General features: G+C 46.4%; 1 non-coding gene across 1 annotated transcript; it reads left to right on the top strand.

Annotated features, from left to right (window-relative positions):
- The first annotated feature begins 3,909 nt into the window (after positions 1-3,909).
- On the top strand, positions 3,910-4,016 carry LOC136506232 (small nucleolar RNA R71). The gene has a single exon (XR_010771455.1). It is a non-coding gene; the product is annotated as a small nucleolar RNA R71 (small nucleolar RNA).
- The last annotated feature ends 11,703 nt before the right edge of the window (positions 4,017-15,719 follow it).

Genomic DNA, 15,719 nt, shown 5'->3' with positions numbered 1-15,719 from the left:
GTGCTTTCTTGAGCAAAACCATGTAGCGCTTCGTGAGATCTTCGCGTGGTGTGTACCCTTTTGAAGAAAAAAGTACCCCCATTTGGATGTAGCCCCAGTCAAGAGTTTCTTTTCCCATCGATCGTTAACCGTGGGACCAGAAGAAGAATGAACGAAAAGAGGAAGAATCATGTTGGTAGAATAAAACCACTCAGAACGCCAATCCTTCATAGAGTCAACTAAGTCATAATCAAAGAATTTAATTTTGAGACCCTGACGGAACTGAATCCCACACCCACCAAGAACAGAAGTGTCATCACGGCGGGGTTGTGGTTTCAGACAAAAGAAGAAACGGAAGAGGGAAAGAGAAGGAGGAATTCCAAGAAAGGTTTCGCAAAGATGAACAAAGACAGAAAGATGGAGGATAGCATTGGGGGTAAGATGGTTCAAAGTAACCCCAAAATAATTAAGGAACCGATGGAGGAAGGCAGAAGCGGGAAGGCAGAGTCCAGCATGGACAAAGGAGACAAAGAGGACGATCTCACCAGGACCGGGAGTAGGGACTCGATGCTCGCCTAGAGCTCTCCATTCAGCAAAGTCCTTGCTCTGGATCAAGCCGTCGCTGACAAGCTCGCGAAGCTGCTCTTCAGTTGTTGTCGGAGCTGGTCAAGACTTTTGGGCAGCCCTCATGGCCACGAACTCCTAATTCTCAATCACGGAGAGTGATGATTCCTCGTCCATGAAGGTTGACTGGGACTTGCTCGTGGCCTTCTTCTTACCCATGTACTAACGGAGGCAAAAAGGCAACTACTGGAAGAGAAAGCTTGGATGGTGGCGCTAAGATGGCGGCGGCAATGGTGACGGTGGATGTCTGAGAGCTAGGGTTTCAAGGCAAGAGAAGGGTAGTAAAGAAAGAGAAGATGAAGGGTCTTTAAATAGATTTTACAGCGATAAAAATGGCCCACTAGGCCCTTTAAAAACACCATGTGAGAACACAACGGTCCATTTACTAACACGGCTAAAATGATGGAGGGCACAAATCCACACAACGGTACAATTCAACGAGCAGATTTCAGACTTATCCATCCAGCACAACGACAGAGTTATCAGATTACTGCAAAAAACAACCCGTCAACCATGAAGAAAAGAAGGGCTACCTCACAAGGAACATAAGAACTCGGTTATTACGGAAAGAACTCGGTAATCTCATGAACGACAGGGATCACAGCAGAAAAGTAAAGGACAACTTAGAAGACAAGATTTGTTCCATTACAAGCGACTTCAAAAATAGAAGATTACAAATCTTACAAGACCCAATAAACTCGATACCACGAAAAGCAAAGTAGCAAGGAGGAACACAGACATGGCTAGGCTCTGGAACGACTATGTGTCCCAAATTGCTACTCAAAAGGACAAACCGCCATCATCTACACTGTTTTCTTCAAAGGACGAACGCAGTGCATCCAAGGCGGAAATCAGCAGCACGGTAGGACAACATGGAGCAGAGAAGGCCGGCAGACATCTGTCTACCCAAGACCGATGTGATGCTGGATATGGTGTTGATCTGCGCCAGACAGTCTCAGGATAGGCGACGAGGATCAACCCAGAACTGCCAGATGAAGGAACGAAGCCCACATCACAAGACTTCCTCCAACTACCGCCACGTACATCCTGGTACAATGCTGCTGCGGGATTAGCCTACCTCTAATCCCTATCACAAGACTTCCTCCAGCTACAACAAGACACACAGGAACTACAAAACACGCCCGGGGGCTGCTCTACTTCACAAACTACCATGTTCATGACCACGAAGGTTTCAACAGAATGTTCAACGGATGAAAACAAGCACTCCGGGAGGGTATTTATAGATCAAAGGAGCGGTGCACATGGACTAGGAGTACCAACGAAAGAAGCCTAACAAAGGATATAGTGAAAAGACATGACTCAATAATGGAAGACTCAGGCGAGAGGGAACAGTACTCGAAGACGAGCATATTCGGAAGAATATACCAACACAGTACAACCCGTAAACAAAAGGCATTTACACTCAACCACCACCATACAACTACATCTGACAACAGCAGACTACCAGAGAATACACCAAGACTCTGCATCCGAGTTCTTCCTGAATAAAACAACCCAGATATATGCTCGGGGGCCGCAAAAGGTGAGGTATACAGTTCTATCGAACAACTCAGATTCAAGACCCTCCAACTTTTTGTTCCAAATAGCCAGAGGCTCGGGGGCTACACTTAGTGAGTGCACTTTTTTCCAAAAAGCACACGTCACTCAGAACACTTCTTCAAGACAGACGACTTCAAGGCCACTAGATAAAAAGAACCTAGACATAGCTATATCTGAACTCTTTCTGACAAAAAGAACCCGAACACAGCTAAATCATGGCTCTTTTCGACAAGGAAGTCGGGGAACCTTTCAACGTTGAATCAGGAAGATTTCAAGAAAAGACCCTCAAGCTCCTTGTGCCAAACAGCAAGAGGCTCGGGGGCTACATCCAAATGGGGGTACTTTTTTCTTCAAAAAGGTACACACCACGTGAAGATCTCACGAAGCGCTACACGGTTTCGCTCAAGAAAGCACTCGGACGACACTTGTTCCTGCTCGACAAGACTTGAAGGAACAAGACGAGGCTTCCAGAACTCAACCATGAAGTGCTCGGGGGCTTGTCGGTGTGGGACCCATGGGGTACCCCGCAAGGAAGGGAGAAGAACTAGCCTGACTAGGATTCTTCCCCTGAAATCTTAGTAGTAGTATTATCCTGTAATCCTACTAGGAACTCTCACTATAAACCAACTAGGACTTTGGCCTCCTGACTATATAAAGGAGGGCAGGGCTCCTTGAATCGGGAGTTAAGAGAACAATTGTACGACACAACACTTGACAATCAATCCAACGCAAAGGCTAACGTCGACTGGACATAGGGCTATTACTCGATCAAAGATCGAGGGTCCGAACCAGGATAAATCGACTGTCTCTTGCGTTTACCATCGAGTTCTGCATACACTGAAGCCCGAACAAACTACCCTGGGTATCCCCATGGCAGGCTATCGGTGGTCAAACATCGACGCACCGACAGTGCCGTCTCCTCTTCTTTTTTTTTTCTTTTTGAATTGAAGGTTCTTCCTCTTGACGTACTTTTGTTTTTCCTGTAGAATGGTTAGGATTTGGTGGATCACGAGTGGACTTACCACCCCTCGTGACTACCGCATTTACTTTTTCAAAAGAATTTTTAGGTTGAGCCAGGATTTTTCCATCGTTACTAATAAGAATGGTAGCTGCAATTTTGGTTAATTGAAACTTAATTGATTTTTAACAGGAGAAGTTAAACCTTCAATCTAAGAATTTATATTTTCAAGAATTTTATCATTGGTTGAAAGATTTTTATTCATATTTCATTTATTTTTGCTTGGCCTAATACCAAGTCCTTTAAAGAAGGTTGATTCGAATTGTAATTGGAATTGAAGTTCAAATTACCTTGCGGGCGGGATTGATTGTTCCATCTATTATTACCTTCTTGTTGGTGGAACCCATTGTTGATGAAGGCAGCTTCTTCGCGGGTTTTAGGGCAGTTGTTCCCTGAATGGATAACATTGCCACATACCACACGTCATGTGTGAGTCGATGGCCTGGACGGTGCCCTTCATTGCTTCTTTTTCTTGAGCCCGTTCCTCTAGTCTCTTCACAAGAAGGTCTATTTTTGCGGCAAGCATATCCATCTCCTTCACGGTATGCATACCTTTTTGTGTTTTTCTTTCCTCCCCCCAGCTTTGATTAGACACCATTTTATTGATGAGAGCCATGGCTCCATCAATGGTGAGGGAAAGAAAAGCACCTCCAGCAGCAGCATTGACGTGCCCCCTAGACATGAGTGTTAACCCATCATAGAAATTTTGGAGCACTAACCAGTTTTCAATCCCGTGGTGCGGGCATGCTTGGATGTAGTCCTGCAGCCTTTCCCATGCCTCGGGAATGGACTCCATGGCGTTTTGCTAGAAGTTTGAAATTCGTCCCCTCAGGGCATTGGTTTTGCCCATGGGGAAGAACTTAGTGAGGAATGTCATGGAACATTTGTCCCACATGTTGACAGCTTCCCGGTCCTTGTAGAACCACTGTTTCACCCTCCCCGAGAAGGAAAAGGGAAACAAGCGGAGCTTGATGCTTGTAGGCTCAATGTCCTTGATGACGATCATGTCACATAGCTCGAGGAAGTGTTGTAGATGTGCATTCATGTCCTCACTAGGCAAACTAGAGAATTAGTTTGCCTACACCATCATAATGAGGCCAATGTGGAGCTCGAAGTTTTCCATGCCTGTGTTGATAGCCAACCCAACGGGCACGTTGGCAACAGCGGGGACAGAGTAGTCGTGGAGCGTCTTGGCCATGATGGAAGTAGAGGATGTTGCGGGGGTGACTGGTTCGACTATCAATGGAGTGGCAAAAGAAGAAGCGGTATGGGACCGGTTCTTCCTTAGGAGTGCCTCTGGATTTGCGGTGTAGTTGGTTGCCAGATCGAAGCCAGTCATACACTATCCGATTTTCATCCACAACAGGAGAAAACAAGCAAAGTTAGCCTGCATAAACAATGGCTACCGTACATGCATATTATCATGAACATGTCCTACTAGATTCTTTAATCAATATGCCTTCCCCGGTAATGGTGCTAGAAATACCTTGTTGGCAATACTTAGCAACATCACTAATAAATAGCAATGCCACTAGGTAAGGCCTTGATAGTTCCTTAACAATTTTAGATATTTATCCCTAAGTGCACAGAACTATCATTGTAGCATTTCACCTGAAAGTATTCAGGGTATGGTTATTTATATTTTCCCAAAGGAAGGCATATATTGATTAAGAGTCTAGTATGAATATGAACTTGAATAATATACTTGCAAGTACACCAATGTATAACAGGGGTAAGAACGATAATTTCAAGATAGTGGACACACATGTGGGCATTCCTCAAAGGATAAAATGGAAAAGAAAGAATAAAAGAATATTCCTAAGTAGAGCAGGCATGATCTAGTATAGTCATACAAAGATTAGTTAATAATCATGCAAGTTACATAATTAGTTTTAGCGCTAAGTGTGGAGCAAGTCGGGAGGCCACCGAGTACTGGTCTGCCGGCAACCTCATGTGACAATTTGGACTCCTACACCCCAAACGAACGTGGGAGATTACAAGGGACGGACAGGGCTGTCACCACCTACCGCCTACCACCTCAACCGTGGAGAGGGACAATGCATTCACCTGTCTCTCCATACCCAAGCACCATGCTTGCATACACAGAAACTACCCAAATCCCCCTGGGACTCCGACCCTATGGGTCGACAAGTAAAGGACGTGGGCACACCTGATGGCATAATGAACTGCCACCTCAACTTAGCTCTAATTCCAATTATATAAGTTATAAGAATGGTTAAGCATACAGTCATGTGCGCTATTCTCATGACATACAAACTATAAACTAGTTCATATATCAAGATCATAACAAAACAACTATACTCTAGTTCATAAGTATGACTATAATTATAAGATGAGAACATAACTTTGGAAGAACTCATGTTTCTATTCATACCAAGAATCTCTTCTTCCAAGGAGCCAAACCCTTTGAGGTAGCTTTGCCTTGATCCAAAACACTACTAAAGGTAAAAGTAAGAGAGGAGAGTGAGTTGTTGCTCAAATGTTGTGTCTGTTAGAGGGGTGCTCTACCCCTCTATTTATACAGGGCTTGAGGCGGTGTGGATGCTATTTTTGGCACGAGGCACGGACTCCACCGCCTCTGCATGCCTTCATGTTACCGCCATACGAAGGAGTTGCAGAGAGGCACCAAGTGGGGTGCGGGCGCACCTAGGGTGCGGCTACACCCTGACCGAGCTCTCTCGCCACTGCCTTCGTGTGGTGGGTTGGTGAGTGGACTTGGGCTGCTCCTTGGGTCATCTTTCGCCGAAATTATTTGAGTGAATGGGCCTTTCTATTTATCCTTTGCACAATTTGGCATTATGTTTTGTCGAAAAGCGCCTTTTGGTGTATTCTCTCATGTATTTGTGTTTGTCCTGCAAAACAATAATCTCCAAATACATGTGGAACTTGGTCAATAGTAAATGCTTATGTGTTTAAGATTGCTAATTTCTCCCCTTTTATGTCTTAATTGGTGGTCGGATTTGGTTGTTAAGGACCGCCAACACTTAGCAGGTGATCACTCAATTGGCAATAGTCAGTCCTAACAGTAATGGGTTTAGTTTAGAACAAGGACTCATCAAGAGGAACAACATCATTTGGATTGGACAGAATTTAGCCTTGCAGACAAAACTCATTGTAGCCTTCCATTCTAGTGCCATTGGGGGCCATTCTGGAGTCAATGCCACATATCACAGACTAAAACAACATTTTGATTGGAAGGGCATGAAAATTGATGTAGACAGTTATGTCAAACAGTGCCAAATATGTCAACACAGCAAACACTCATTAAGTCACCCTGTTGGTCTCCTCCAACCTTTACCTATACCAGCTGGTGTGTGGAGAGACCTCTTAATGGACTTTATAGAAGGTTTAGCAAAATCTAAAGGGTACAATGTCATTTTGGTCATAGTGGATAGGTTGACTAAGTTTGCACACTTCATACCAGTTAAACATCCATATACTGCTCATCAGATTGCTCAGTTATTTCTGGATCATGATGTGAAACTCCATGGCTTACCCAGCTCCATAGTGATTGATAGAGATACTATTATTGTCAGCACATTTTGGAAGCAATTGTTCAAATTATACAAGGTCAATCTATCTCTTACAACTGCATACCATCCATAATCTGATGGACAAACTAAAAGGGTGAACCAGTGCCTAGAAATGTATCTTAGGTGTTCTGTGTAGGACTCACCTAAAAGCTAGAAATCCTGGTTGTCATTAGCAGAACTGTGGTATAATTCTTCCTTTCATATAGCTATTGGATGCTCACCTTTCAAAGCTCTCTATGGCTATGATCCAAACTTGGGTACTAGTATCCTACCAATAGCAGATGTCTCTCCATCAGTCGATGAGATTATTACACACCACGAAGAGCACCTGCTGTTACTGAAGCAATGATTGGAACAAGCCTAGAATAGGATGAAGATGCAAGCTGATAAGCATAGAACTGACAAGCAATTCTCTATGGGGGATCAGGTATTGCTCAGACTACACCCATACACACAATCTTCAGTCGTCAATTGACCCTTTGCTAAACTAGCTTACATGTTCTTTGGGCCTTACACAATTACTGAAAGAGTGGGTACAATGTCTTATCATCTAGATCGAGCTACTAGCAGATAGCAAGATTCACCTTGTATTTCACATCTCACAGCTGAAAGAATTTACTCCAAACCATACACCAGTGTACTCTTCTCTTCTAGCCGTTACTGATCTATAAGCAATTGAAGCTCAACCGACCACTATCCTAGAGCATCACCTGGTAAGGAAAGGTAATCATGTTGTGCCTCAGGTCCTGATCACTTGGACAGGTCTACCGGTGTCATCTGCTACCTAGGAAGACTACTATGTCATCAAGGAGAGTTTTCCATCAGCGCCTGCTTCGGGTCATGCAGCATCTTTGGTGGGGGAGATGTCATAGTGCATGGGTGATGACTAAGAAGAAGGCATAATCCAAGAGAGAAGGCATATTGTGTTGAGTTAGTAGTAACTAGAGAATGACGAGTGAGTCCAAAGGACCAAGGCCATTCGGCCATCCATTTATGTATGCATTGTGAAACGACCCCGATTCCCACGAAGGGAAATCCACAGCGTCAAAGTGTAATAAGACCGTTGTAGATCATATTACCCAAATTCTAGTCGAATATCACATCCATGCAACGATAATATCAGAGTACAAATAGTGCGGAATTACATAAATTATTACATCGCTGCATTGGCGGAATCAAAAGTAGCATTCATTCAGAACAGCTTTGAAGATAAGATCGCCAAACTCGAGCGTAGGCATGAACCCCTCAACCATCAAACTCCTCGGAGCTATACTCCTCAGCAGAACCTGTGTGCCAAAATTTATCAGTATGATTTGTACTGGCCACTCCCAACCCTATGAGCATTGCTTTGTGGAAATTGGATGCAAGTTGGACATAGTCAAAGGAACCTATAAAGCTGGGGTTTCCTATGCATTAGCATATCAAGTAAATAATAATAGTTTGTCAAGTTTTAACACCATTCCCACACACATTCCACTCCATTCCCTTTTCCGAGCCAGGTTTCGATCTTGGGATCGACATACCACCATCTCCGTATCATCACCATACCATACCATCGCTCAGTCGACAGGCCAACTCCCTCTCGGCACTATCTCAAGGCCCGTAGCCCTTGGCTATGACCGACTCTCTCTCACGGGGGAAGAAGAGAATGACTCGTCTCATTATCTAGTTTAAGTGAAACCCAGGAAAGGTCCATAGCCGAAAAGTCAGCACATGTATCGATCGATCAACCATACACTCTGCAGAGGTTTTACATAACCACAAGATCCGCCTTCCTCACTGACCGTCGTCAACTAGGCTGATTCTGGCCGCTTGCTAGCCTAGGATAATGCCACTCTACCATTCAGCCCTAGTTCACCCCAAGTCTAGTCTAGGGTGGCTGAAACTGTGAGTCATGAGCCGGGTCCACAAGGTCTCCATGAAGTCTCAGAAGGGTGTGGGGGAAATCCTTTGCGCCCCGTACCTCCTTACACTGTCCGCTATCAACCTAGCAGTAGTGGCAAAATCCTACCAAGTAGTCCGGCCGTCCCGCACCATATAGGGCGAGTGGTACGTAAGGCTTCCTAGTGAATCTAAGTACTAGTAAGTTCTTAGGGATGACCAAGCTAGAATGTCTTCATCAGGGTTTCCATTTACCGTGCCACCACAGCACCTCCATCCCGGGCTCCTCCCATCACAGGTTCACACCCAGGACCACCTCATATACCAGTTACCCACCACAGGTATCCATTTCCAGGGGTGCCCAGGTAGCATCCCATAGCAAGACTTGCCCCAGGCTCGTCGTATACTCCAACTTGGTCGACACAACCCTCACCCTCCACACACCCAAGTCACACATGCAGCACTCTCCCCATAGTTCAGATAACACCAGTTTCCACCACGCACATAGTATAAGCATAGTAGAAGTATAAGTAATGAAATATATAGCAGTAAGCATGTGTCTAGCCTAATAGCAGGGTATGCAGGGGTAAGGTTGCGTCAAGGTAAAGGCCTTTAAGTAAGCATACTACCATGCAAGTCCTATCATAATATGACTGTAGCAGTAAAGTAAAGCGATAGCAGTTCTATGTTAGCCATGCGTAATAGGTGCTACGAGATTGGGTGGGATGTGGCACCTTTAGTGTAGTCATCTCCATTCTCCTCACGGTACTCACAGTCCTCGTCCGTCAGGTTCTCCTCCGAGTCTGCATCGTTCGCATTATAGTCGCGTTAGCGACGTCTATAGAATAGCACAAAGAAGCAATGGAAATTCAAAAGAGCCAAATGAACTCAAACATGGGTTCATTGTGTAGAGCTTGATTTTAGATGAATTTTGGTCCTAGTTTCGTATTTTTTTGAGGTCGTATGAATTAGTTATGAATTTCTGAAGTTTAAATCATTTCTGAAATTGGATAAAGGCTGAATTAATCCTTGGCTGACACGTGTCATGGTGTGACTGGTCCACGTGGCATGTTGACGTCAGCATGACATCAGCATGACGTCATCGTCTCGGTTCTGAGCTGACAGGTGGGGTCCAGCTGACGTCAGCATGACGTCATCAGCCCGGCAGGTGGGACCAGGGCTTTCGGGTCACTGACAGGTAGGTCCGGCCAGAGTCAACAGCGAGTCAACGGCGAGTCAACACTCAACAGGTCAGGTCACTTGACGTGTGGGGCTAGGGCTGCTGACGTCAGCAGCTGATGTCATCGTGACATCAGCATGACGTCACCCTGGCTGGGTTGGCTTCTAACGTGTGGGTCCCGTGTGATGTCAGCATGACGTCAACATCTGACATGTGGGTCCAGAGCGTCTGTGCTACTGACATGTGGGGCCAGGTCAATGGTCAACGTTGACCGGTCAACGGTCAATACGGGCCGGGTCTCGACTGGGCATGGACAGGGCTGGATCTGGGCCGGGCTTGGCTCGCCACGTGGCAAGCTGTGACGCTGCCGCGTCGTAGCCATGGGCTTCTACTGGGCTTCGTCCACAGTGCTGGCTCATGGTGCGTGGTTCATGGTGGACGCAGGTTCATGGTCCATGGACCTAAGACAGGGTCCATGGTGGACCGAGTCCACCGTCTTTTCCCTCGGCTCGTCTCACGTGCATCGAGTGTAGGCGCGGATGGCCGGCGAGGAGAGTCTCCCCTGTTTCTCCCGCGGCTGTGCTCCCGCCGGTGGCATGCTCGCTGGTGAGCCTCCATGGCGGCGCTGGTGTCTAATTGGGGAGGGGAAAGGCTTCCCCAGGCCACGGCGATCATGATGCTGGGGTCTAAGTGGTGGCCGGGCCCTTCCAGGGTGTTGGCCATGGCGGCTGGCGGCTCGGCGGTGCTCGCCGGTGGTGAGGTCACGCAAGCAGGCTCTCCGGTGGCTCGACTGGGTAGATAGGGGCTTCTACGGTCCCGTGGGTGCACGGCGAAGGCGTCCAGGGCTCAAGGCGTGGCTTCGGGTCCCTAGGTGGCCGGTTGGGACTCCCCGGCGGCCACGGTGACATGGTGATGACGGCGAGGCGTACGGGTGAACTACAGGGCTCTAGCGGGGTGGTCACGGCGTGGTCGCGGGTGTGTGCGTGGGTGCATGTGTTCCCAGCGTCCGGAGACGGCCCTAGCCTACGCGCTCCCGGTGTGGAGCGCCATGGCCGGAGTAGCAGGGTCCGGTGGCGAGCAGGGGAAGAACCGGGGGCTCACCGTAGGTGTTGTGGAAGAGGAGATGGCGGTGCAGTGACGAGTTGCGGTCGTGTAGCTTCGGAAGCCGTGCAGTGCCGACCCGTGACCATGATGACGACGACGGCGTCGCCCTCAGCTCCGGCGACTTCAGCAGCGCGCGGGGGCTCCGATCCTCCTCTCACGATCTCCTTCTCGGCCCTCTACTCTCAGTGCGGTGCGGCTGCTGGGCCACCAAGCGGCGGCGGTGGCTGAGGATGAGGATAAGGCACCGGGCGTGAGCGGCGTGCGGGCTGGCTTTATAGCCGAGCACCATGCCTCCCATGGTGGCTGGCATCGTGCGGTGGAGGCGTGCGCGCCGCATCAGACGGTGGCACGGGGTTGCATGAGCGCGGCGCAAGGGGGACAGGGTCATGCCCTGGGCGTGAGCCCCTGGCCCACCCCTGCCACCGCGGTCGGCTCTTGGTCGCGCGGGCGGTTGAGCATGGCATGGAGAAGATGAACAGGGGAAGGCTGACGGGTGGGGCTTGGCAGGCAGCGACAGCAGGTAAAGCGGAGGGCGCGCGGGCGTGCTGGGCCAGCTCGTGGGCCGTGCGCACGTGCTAGGAAGACGGGAAGGGGGTTGGCAGGCCGGTTGGGCTGGCTGGCTGGCGCGGGCCGAGCAGGCCGAGCCTGCGAGGCCTTCTTCTTCCCTTTTTCTTTTTCTATTTTCTTTTTCTTCTTCCTTGATTTGAATTCAAATTTGGTTTTTAAATTTGGATTCCAAATTGGTGCACCATATTCATTGGAGTTGTTAAGCTTGTCATAACTCAAATGGAAATCCAAATCACATTTTGAATAATCAATGTATGCAACACTTTATTTGTTAGAATTTAAATAAACACAATTAACTAATGACATGCCATGCTTATGTGTTAACTTGGGTTGGGGTTAGACCTAATGCATCTCTTAGGTTGGGTTATTATACATGACACTCATCATCACATGGGAGTTCTAAGAAAAATTTTGTAGTTGGTATTTTTAGTGTGTGGATTTTTGGGTTGTTACACATTGTGCCTCTGCTCTGTTGGCCATAACCTGTGATCCCTTGTCACTCACGTCTCCAGCGATTGCCGGTAGGCCATGGGTATTACATGGCTTTTCCCCTCTAATTTGGCATCCTGGTACTGTGTATTTGGAGACCCTAGCTTTGGTGCTCACCTAATGTAGGGTCGAGATGGACTAGAGGGGGGAGAATAGTCCTTTCTAAAACTTAATCATGCCGGCTAACCGATACAAGTGTGGAATTAAAACTATTGGTCTAGCCATGACTAAACCCCTCTATCTAAGTTATCAAGCACCATGAAAAGATCCTAAACAAGCAACTAAGGTGCTGGGTTAGCTAGATCTCACCTAACCAATCTAGCTTGCAAGGTCAAACAAACCTATGCAACTAGTACTTTACACAACCGAGGGAGCTCCTACACAATCTAGTAAGCAAAAGCACAAAGCCACCTAAGCTTACTAGCAATGCTCAATAACAAGGATACACAAGCCAAATTAGAGAGCGCAAATTACTTAACTACACAAACTAAGCAATGTGACTAACAAGGTTACTAAAACCAAATTAGCCACTCAAGGGAGCTACTTCTTATGCTACACAAGCAAGAAGGCAACTAGCATGCTACTAAAGCTAAACTAGTCACAAGAGCAACTACACTTGTATATGAAAGTAATACAAGCTTGTGTTTCATGGAATGCAAACCATCGAGAAGATGATGAAGACAATCACTACAAAAAATCCTTCTTTCTATGACAAAATTCCTTATGACTGGGCCAGTTTTTGTCATATAATGTACCATAATATGACGACAATTTCAGTGGCGTCATAAATTCAGAAGACCTAGATCTATTTATGATGACACTCTTTATTTTGTCACATAAAGGTACCAACTATCGTCACAAAATGTCAGGCGCCAGGAACCGGTCGTCTGCTGCGTTTTTATGACGATATGAGCTGGTTTTATGTGACCTTTCCGTAGCGTCATTGTTTGTTAATTCAAAAAAGACAGCCCCAACATCAATATACACAGAACAGACCGTCTCCGTTGACCATTTCGATTCATTCCCCATATCCCCAACACACTGCTGTGGGCGGCATCTAGGCGGAGCGTGGTAGGCGGCGTGTGGGCAGGGAGCACGGTGGGTGGCGTGTGGGCAGTGAGCGGCGTCTGGGTGGAGCACGGCAGGCGGTGGGGGCAGGCGGTGTCTCGGTGTCTCGGCAGTGGTAGCTCCCCATCTCCCCAACTCACGGCGTAGCAGCCTCTGGGTAGAGCCAGCGTGCAGATCCGGTGCAAGGCCGCTCGGCGGAGCACGGATTTTCGGTGACCGACGGTGACTGCATCTCGTTGGTTGGCAGCATGCTCCTAGTCCCTAGGTGTGCCACTATGGTAGTGTCGCCCTCATCCTCCTCCCCTTTCGCCCTTTCATTGCCTTTCCCCATCACTCACCTCCCCCCTTTCCAGTTGATGTGTGAGGCCTAATCAATCCCCACTCCCTCAAGTTCTCATGTCGCAGGCGTCATCATCTACCGCTCGCACTCAGCAGTCAAGCGTAGCTAGGGTTTCCTAGCAACCCGCACCCCTTGATGTTGTTGCTGCAGTGCCTCTGCCCACTGCTGTCGAGCCGCAGGCGCCGATTGATGATGTGACCGGGTTGCCGTTGATAATGTGCCCTGATTGCAAGGACGTGAGGGTGTTTGCTGCCACTACCACGTAGTCTAAGTATAACATTGGAAGGAGATTTTTCAAGTGCCCTAGGAAGAACTATCAAAATGTCAGTGTTATAATCATTTTTGCATTGCCCAAATTTCATTCTTGTTTGAATGGGCAAGCCTTAGAATGGTAGTGTTATTAGCATTCAGTGGTTGCACTATTGATGTTAATTTGCCTGTTGTTTTAATTTGGATGCAGGGGACATGTACTAGGTATTGGTTCGAGGAAGAATATGTTGTGTTCCTTCATGATAATGGTTATCTACTATCAGCTTCCTCGACCATTGCAGCATCTTCGACAACAGAAGTTCTTGAGCTGGTGGAAAAAAATTGATAGCTTAGAGCAGAATCTGAACAAGTGGAAGGAAATGGTTGGCAAGAATAGGGAAGGCATGGGAAGCTGTATTTGTCTTGTGTGTGGCTGTCTGAATGTAACATTCTTGGTGTTGGCCATCCTTTTGGTTGTAACTATAGTGTTGAAGTAGGCAATGATGATGAAGTAGGACATGTTGTGAAGTAGGTTGGATATGTTGGTCACACTTGATATGCTTTTGGCTATGATGATGAAGTAGGCTAGGACATGTTGTATTGAACCTGTTATCTAGGATGTATTTGCAGTTGGTATGAAATATGTGCCTTTGTGCTATTGTACATCTCTTGTGTGCATGGATATGTAACCTGTCTGTGTGATGAAATATGCACCTTTGTGATGTATGTTGGAATTAAACATCCCTTTTGCTTTGATGTGTCACCTGTGTGTGATGAAATTTTGGCAGCATGTATGTAACTTCTAGCATATATATCATGACAGATCCTGTAATTTCCATGACACTGTCAGGTTGTCATAAAAACCCAAAAATTTTGTAGTATATATCATCTCAATGAATTCTGGGCAGCATATAACATATCCATGATATTTTGGCAGCATATAGCATGTATGTAACTTCCAATAGGTTACATGTGCATAGAATAGAATTCATAAATCAAGTTTAACATTGAAACAGAATCATTGCATACAAGGTCTTACAATTTCATAATTCAGATACAAATTTCAATGGCATAATTCAGATACAACAGAATCACTAACAGAAGTTCATGGTTCACAAATAGCTCCAGAAATGCAAAGGCTAGTCATCATCACTGTCTTCTTTTGATATGTTGTCTTCATCTGGACTATGGTACTCAAGGAAGGTTTCATCTTCATCTTCATCTTCACCATATGTTTCATCACCTTGAGCTGTATGTTGATGTCCACAGATGCTCTCGACAAGGTCTCTACTAATAGGGCTGCTTGGTTGATTGTCCATGTGCAACAAATCCATATCAGGATAAATGTCTCCCACTGTACCATCTCTAGACGAAGTATTCTCCTCTTGGTATGCCTCCTGACATCTCATCTGTACTTGTTCATGGATTGGTTGCTTTCCGTCGGACTCTTCAACATCAAATATATGTCAGTGGCCAAATTCTTGTACCACTCGCCAAGATGAGCCGAACTTTGTATCTTCCAAAAAAAATACTTGTGAAGCTTCTATGGCTAGAATGAAAGGATCATTCTTATACCATCGGCCTTCGATGTTAATGCTCTTGAAGTAACCATCATCTTTCATTTGGTATGTCCTTCCCTCAAGATTGTACCATTCACACCGTAATAAGATAACAGATCTATCTCCTTTACTGTTCTTAGTGTAACTCAACTCAATAATGTCTCTGATTGTCCCATAGTAGTCAATAGTGACATCATTGTGATCCCCTGCAGTCTTGATGGTGGAGTTTTGTGTTTTCTTGTGTGCCTCACGAGCCATAGTGTGGTACTGTACCCCATTGATTATACAAGTTGTGTATGATCGCACACGCCTATCCGGTCGACATGCGAGTGAGTACAAGTCTTCATCAACATTTGCTGTGCCTTCGTAATTCAATCTGGTAATCTATAGGAAAACACAGAGAATTGGTGATTTTTGAAAATTTATTGTATCATAAATGATTCACTCAGGTTGTAAAAGTTGCACACACATGTTTCTCAAACCATGCAGCAAAGTGTGTTGACATCATTTTTTCAATATTATTGACCTGTTGTTGTTCCAATTAGGC

The sequence above is a fragment of the Miscanthus floridulus genome, chromosome 14, assembly GCF_019320115.1.
Source record: "Miscanthus floridulus cultivar M001 chromosome 14, ASM1932011v1, whole genome shotgun sequence".
In the NCBI taxonomy this organism is placed as follows: Eukaryota; Viridiplantae; Streptophyta; class Magnoliopsida; order Poales; family Poaceae; genus Miscanthus; species Miscanthus floridulus.
This window is presented reverse-complemented; position numbering and strand designations above follow the sequence as displayed.